This window comes from Elaeis guineensis, chromosome 2 (genome assembly GCF_000442705.2).
Source record: "Elaeis guineensis isolate ETL-2024a chromosome 2, EG11, whole genome shotgun sequence".
Taxonomy (NCBI): domain Eukaryota; kingdom Viridiplantae; phylum Streptophyta; class Magnoliopsida; order Arecales; family Arecaceae; genus Elaeis; species Elaeis guineensis.
In genome coordinates this window covers 86,869,961-86,877,109 of record NC_025994.2, presented here as the reverse complement: position 1 = coordinate 86,877,109, position 7,149 = coordinate 86,869,961, and positions in this window count along the sequence as shown.

Sequence of the window (7,149 nt, the reverse complement as noted above, 5' to 3'; positions counted from 1 at the left end):
CTACCCATTTCACCCTCTACTCTCTCCACTATCCTCTTCTTACCCGACCATCCAATTCTGACCGACCACCCTTCTCTTTCATGTTATACAAACATGGGATGTGGAGGGTTGTTATATCATTGGCAACAGCCCCACAAGCAACTAATGGAAACCAAAATCACTAAAAAGTAGAGAATTAGAACCTGATTTTGGGCTGGCCAAAACCTCCCTTGCTCAAATGATGCACCACCAGAGGAGGAAGGCTATAGTTCACCTACCAACAACCCCCAGTCCTTCGATGAGTACCAAAAAATATGAAGAAAGAGAAAGAGGAAGAAAATGTTGGAATTCGTATGTAGGGCAATGCATGTGTGTTTCAAAATTTTATTTTCTAAACACTACAGCGAAATAGTAGATTAAAATACTTTTAATCTATATCATGCATGCATAGAAACATAAACCATAAGGATCTAATTCATATGCTGAAATTGTATATATGCTGAAATTTAACATGTGATCGAATCACATACCTGTTTCGCAATACCTTTCTTCAAATCTGGATCTGAAAGAGAAGAGGCTCTCTCTTAGCCACGCAAGTGATCGGTCTCTATGGGTATCCACTCAAGATTAGCCTGGAACAGTCCTCTTAAGATTGAATTTTTTTTCTAAAAAAATTCAGCCTGCAAATTGGAATGAAGCCTGGATCGCGATCAACTTTTTGATCTCTTTCCTTGATCTTCTTCTTCTCTTCTTCTCTTGCCTTTTCCTCCTTGATTTATGCTGCTATCAGGGATTAGAAACGAGCAAAGGAGGTGGATGCCCAAGGCCCTTGTGGGCGTGAAGAGGTGGGATGCCCAAGGGAGGGGTATGTGGGACGCCCAAGGGAGAAGAGAGGAGAGGAGAAGAGAGGGCATGGGGGGTTCCTTTGTGGCGTGTGGGCTACTGATTTAGATGCCTAGGGACCTTAGAGAAGGTCCCTTTAAATAGACATAAGGATTGAATCCTATTCAATCGTATAATATAAGTCCTGCTTGCATTAGGTTTTCTAATAACTTAAATTATTCAACTTCTTTTAGAAATCTTTTTAGGCACCAACTCTTGAAGCCCTTGCACCCACATAAATACACCCCAAAGTGCATCCAAGGGCCATAAAGGGTCTACATGCCTTCTAAAGATGGGACACGTCCAACTTGATCCAATCAAGGTGGTGCCCCAACTAAACTATCAAGGAATATTAATTAAGGACTTGCACCCTTAATTTAATTGATCCAAAACCCTAGACATCCAACAATTAGAGTCCAATGAATCTAATTCACTTAGGTTATTAGTAGTAATTAAATTTAAATGATCTTATTAAATAAAAAATCTAAATGTAAAGAAAAAATTGGATCCAACCATGTGCTAACAAGGTTACCTTGAATTCAATTAGATTTTCTAAACTCAATTGACACTTCATAAGTCTAATTACTAATTCTAGGCCTAATCCTTTTGTTGTGTGACCCCATAAGTTCAATTCTATTTGGTAGTGAGATATACAATGATCACTATCAAAGTATCATTGAAACTCTTTTCAATGGGTCAGAATAATTTCACTCTAACTCATCAAGGATTGTCGATCCAGAATAATCCTAGTGAGCTCTCACAATTCATCAGTAACACCTAGCAGTATGTAGTGGCAACCCAGTAGAACCAAAAATGAACCTCAAGGTGTAGTTAGCATGTGATTTAGTCCTTCTATCGTGAGTCTCGACTGCATAGCAGGTCATGGATAAATCGTCAAACCTCAATATCAGTCATATGATAGATTCAATGAGCTCAAGTCCAATTGTGATTTCTATAAAAAAATTTTCCATCAATCACACTACTGTGGCCACAGATTCTCGACTTAGCCTCTCAAATCTCATAGGACTACTCTCTATCAAGGTCGATAGATCCATCTTGATGCGCACTCTACTCCTACAGTGGACCAACTGTCACCAACATTCACTACAAGAGCTCATTAAGACCCATATTTATGTATCAGTCAAACTCCAGCAGCCTCACTGCGAGCAGCAGTACCATCTCAGATCAAAGGACCATTCACACAACTACAGCATCGAGATAATCACTGACGATTGAATAAAAATTCAAGTGATCTCTCGTATGGTCATGCTCAGTACTAGTTGTTCTCTAACAACTATCTATACTCGTTGCCCAATATCTCTATACTGTAGACTAGAGACTCATCTATCTCGAAGGAAGCGATCTGTATACCGATCTATCTGGATGATCATCATTCTCATGATGATTCTATAATTGAAAGTATTTAAGAATTAAATACATATCTCTAATTCTCAACTCTTTGAGAATATATATCGAAAGTTAATTCCATGGACGATTCAAGGATACATCACACTTGAATAAAAAATAAACTAATCTTTTTATTGATCAAATCAATATATTAAGTACAAAATTGTATCCTAGATTTATTACAATGTATCAGCCATATTGGCTTCTAGGGCATACATCTAACAATCTCTCACATGGACTAAAGTCAATTGGCTACTAATCTAAGTCCCATCTTCTCAAGGTAGACTTTCATTTTGATTGGCTCAATTGTTTTGTCAGTGGTCTGTCACGTGTATATGGAGTCTACTCTTCACACTCGATATGTTTCTTTTCGAGATAGTCACGTATAATATGATACCATCGCTCGATGTATTTTGATTTTTGATGAGATCTCGACTCCTTAGCAAGTGCTATGACTCCATTGTTATCGTAGTAAAGTGGTATGATATTCGATGTCTAAACTCCAAGTTCTGCAATAAATTTTTTGAACCAGAAGCCTTCCTTTGCAGCATCTGAAGTAGCGACATACTCAGCCTTTGTGATCGAATCCACTGTGATGGATTGCTTGGAACTCTTCCAGCTAACTACACCATCATTGCAAATGAATACATATCCTAACGTAGACTTTCTATCATCAAGATCAGATATGAAGTCTGAGTTAGTATACCCCTCGACTTGTAACTCAAAACCTCTTCCAAAGATCAAAAATAAATCTTTAGTCCTTCTCAAGTACTTAAGGATATTCTTCACAGATATCCAGTGCTTCTCGACTGGATTTGACTGATACCTACTCGTGACACTCACAGCAAGGCTATATCAGGTCGATTACACAGCATGACATATATGAGGCTCCCTATGGCTGAGGCATAAGGAATCCTACTCATACGCTGAACTTCCTCAGATGTAGTCGGACACATTGTCTTGAAAAGATTAATACCATGCCTAAGAGGTAAAAATCCTATTTTAAAGTTTTTCATATTGAACCTCTTCAACACCTTCTCTATGTACAACTTTTATGACAGACCTAGCATCCATTTAGATCTATCACTATAGACCTTTATTCCAAGAATATAGGATGCTTCCCCTAGGTCTTTTATAGAGAATTCTTTGGACAACCATCTTTTGACCATGGTCAGCATGGGAATATCATTTCCAATAAGGAACGTACAATACGAGAAAAGTTATTACACTCCCACTGACCTTTTATATATACATGGTTCCTCTTCATTTTTGATGAAATCAAATGATTTGATCACATCATCAAAACGATGGTTCCAACTCTGAGAAGCTTGCTTTAATCTGTATATGGACCTTTACAACTTGCAAACTCTGTGATCACCATCACCAGATGTGAAACTCAAAGACTGCTCCATATAAATATCTTCTCAAGATATCTATTTAGGAAAGTAATTTTCACATCCATCTCCCAGATTTCATAATCATAGTAAGCTGCAACAGCAAACAGAGTGTGGATGGATTTTAGTATAGCTACGGACGAAAAAATTTTTTGATAGTCAATGCTCTCGCGCTGACTATAGCCTTTTGCTACAAGCCTAGCTTTATAGATCTCTACCTTACCATCGGTACCTATTTTTCTTTTGGAGATGCATTTACACCCAATGGGTACAATACCCTTAGGTGGATCCACTAAGGTCCAAACTTGGTTCGAGTGCATCGAGTCAATTTCTGACTTCATCACATCTAACCATTTTTCAAAATCGATGTCAAATATCGCCTCATCAAAGGTATTAGGATCATCACCATGACCCCTATTTCTCATAAGGAATATTTTCTTTACTTTCTCCGTAAGCATACCCATATACCTTTCAGGAGATCAGAAGATCCTGCTAGATCTATGAGGTGGAAGAAAAATATCAACTACTGACTCATGAATAATGGGTTCCTGAGGATCTATAGCTCTTTGCTCTTTAGAGACCTTCTCTTCGAGCTCAACTAACCTCCTACTGCCACCATCCTGGATAAACTATCTTTCTAGGAATATGATGTTTCGACTCATAATCACATTGTGATCTTGTGAAAAGTAGTAGTATCCCATGGATTCTTTTGGATACCTTATTAAATGAGCTATTACAGATCGATCTCTAATTTATCAGCTATCTGTCTCTTACATAGGCCGGACATCCCCAAGTCTTAAGATAATCTAAACTCGACTTCTTACCGTACCATATCTCATACGACGTGGTAGAAACGAAGTTTGATGGAACCCTATTCAACAGGTAAATGATGGTTAATAAGACATGTCCCCAAAGATATAAGGGTAGATCAGTGAAGCTCATCATGAATCTGACCATATCCAATAGGATCCTATTTCTCCTTTCGGATACCCCGTTGAGCTGAAGTATTCCGGGAGGAGTTTATTGAGAGACTATGCTGTTGTCCTTAAGATATCTCAAAAATTTTTGACTAACGTATTCACCTCCTCGATCAGATCGAAGAATCTTAATGGGTTTATCAGTTTATTTTTCTACTTCATTTCTGAATTTTTTGAACCTTTCAAAGGCTTCAGACTTATATTTCATTAGATACACATACCTGTACCTAGACAAATCATCAATAAAGGTTATGAAGTAGTTATAACCATCTCTGACTTGCACATCAAATGACCCACACACATCAGTGTGTACCAGGGCAAGTAACTCAGTAGCCCTTTCCCCATATCTTACAAAGGGTAACTTGGCCATTTTTTTTCTCGAAGGTAAGATTCGTAAGCTGGATATGGCTCTGGATGAAGAGAGCCAAAGATCTCATCTTTTTCAGTTTGTTTATCCTGACCTCTCTAATATGGCCTAGTCTATGATGCCACAAGTACTTCTGGTTAATTTTATCTCTGGATCTCTTTTGACCTACGATACTCACTATTTGTTCATTTAAATCCACATTCGCATCAACATGCAAGTGATATAGACTATCAATTAAAAGACCTCATGCAATTAATTTATTTCATAAATAAATAAAATAAAATTTTTATTGAAATTGATTTCAAAACTTTTCTGTGCTAGCACAGACACATAAATCAAATTTTGACTAGCTATAGGAATAAAATAATAGTCCTTTAAATCTAATCTAAAATCAGATGATAATCGAAGCGAATAAGTGCCAACGGTCTCTGCAGCAACTTTTACTCCATTACCGATTCAAAGGATTATGTCACCTTCTCTCAACCTCCTACTTTTTATTAGACACTGCATTGAAGTACATATATGAGCACTCAAACCTGAGTCCAATATCCAACTAGAAGTAGAAGAAACTATAAGATTAGATTCAATACTAGCATACCTTCTGAAGGTTTATCACCCTTTTTGGTCTTTAGGCTCTCCAGGTAGAGTGGACAGTTCCTCTTCCAATGGCCTTCAACATCACAGTGGAAACACTTTTCTTTTGCTTCAGCCTTTTTAGGAACATCCTTTTTTGGCTTGCTCTCTTTCTTCTACTTCTTAGCGGATTTTATCTTCTTCTTTTCAGTAAACTTTCTCTTGAAAGAAGTCCGCTCCACAGCGAAAATAGTGCCCTTTGAACTCTTCAAGATTCCTTCCGTAGTAACCAACATGTTGACCAGTTCGGGTATAATGCAATCGAGCTTGTTCATATGAAAATTTATAATAAATTGACTATATGAACTCGTAAGGGATTGAAGGATCAAATACATCTACAATTCTTTTGCATTTCAAGCTCGAGCTTTCCAAGCTCCTCAATGTCCTTGATCACTGTTATACAGTGCTCATGGACCGACTTCCTTCGTGCATCTTCAAGTTGAAGAGTCTCTTGGACACTTCGAAATACGCAGTATGGCTTTGCTCACCATACAACTTTGCAGGTGAGTAATCATAGCCCTGACAGTGGACATATACTCATGCTGGCTTTGCAACTCATTTGACATAGATACTAGCACATAGCACTATGTTAAAAGTAGCTCATCCGTCCACTTTTCAAAAGCAGCTCTTCGCTCGGCAGTAGGACGGTTTGGTAACACTATGAATTTTTGATCGAGTACATGACTTAATTTTTCTGAGGTCAGGACAATTCTGAGGTTTTTGAGTCAGTTTTTGTAATTAGTTCGGTCAAACGATTGATTTCAAGGATGCGGGTTAGAGAGTTTGAGGCTGCCATTGTTTAACTACGAGAATAGAGATTCAAGTTAGATTTTATACTTTAATGTTATATTTGTTTCTAGAGATTTTAAGATGCAAACAATGACTCTCACTAATTTTTCAGATCCCTCCACTCTCCAAGTGGAAAATAAAAATCCAAATGCGACAAAAGATTCTTAGTGGTGCTGCGTCCCACCGATGCCATGCACCTCACTTAACAGTTATTGATAACACGCACATCGATGTGTAGGCAACTTTTTGCCCAGATATTTTTCTAAGCATGTTGTAGTGACTTGATCTCTAAGTCATGTGGGCACACCTAACAGTTATTGACCACACTCCTTAGTTAAGCCCAACCCACCGTTCACAAGCAAGTGCAAGACCGTTATTGGATCTCTCACCTAACAGTTATTGGGCCTAACCCCATCCTTATCCTAGAGTAACTCTTTGCTAATAAAGTGATTGCGTTTCCTGATGCAACTGAAATACTGTAACCAACTGAGAACAATCAATACCAGTAGCACGCCCACACATCTACAACGGTGGAAGATCTATGGACTTTATATTTGTGGAAAGATTTAGGTTTAGGTATCATCTAATCAGTCATCATAGGACCGATCTAATTGGCATGGCGTAAACCAAACCGCTAAGCAACCTAATTCAAGACTCAATCTTTCAAATTGATCAGATAAGTGTAGATCGATGGGGGTTCCTCCGTTGCTTTCCTTAGATA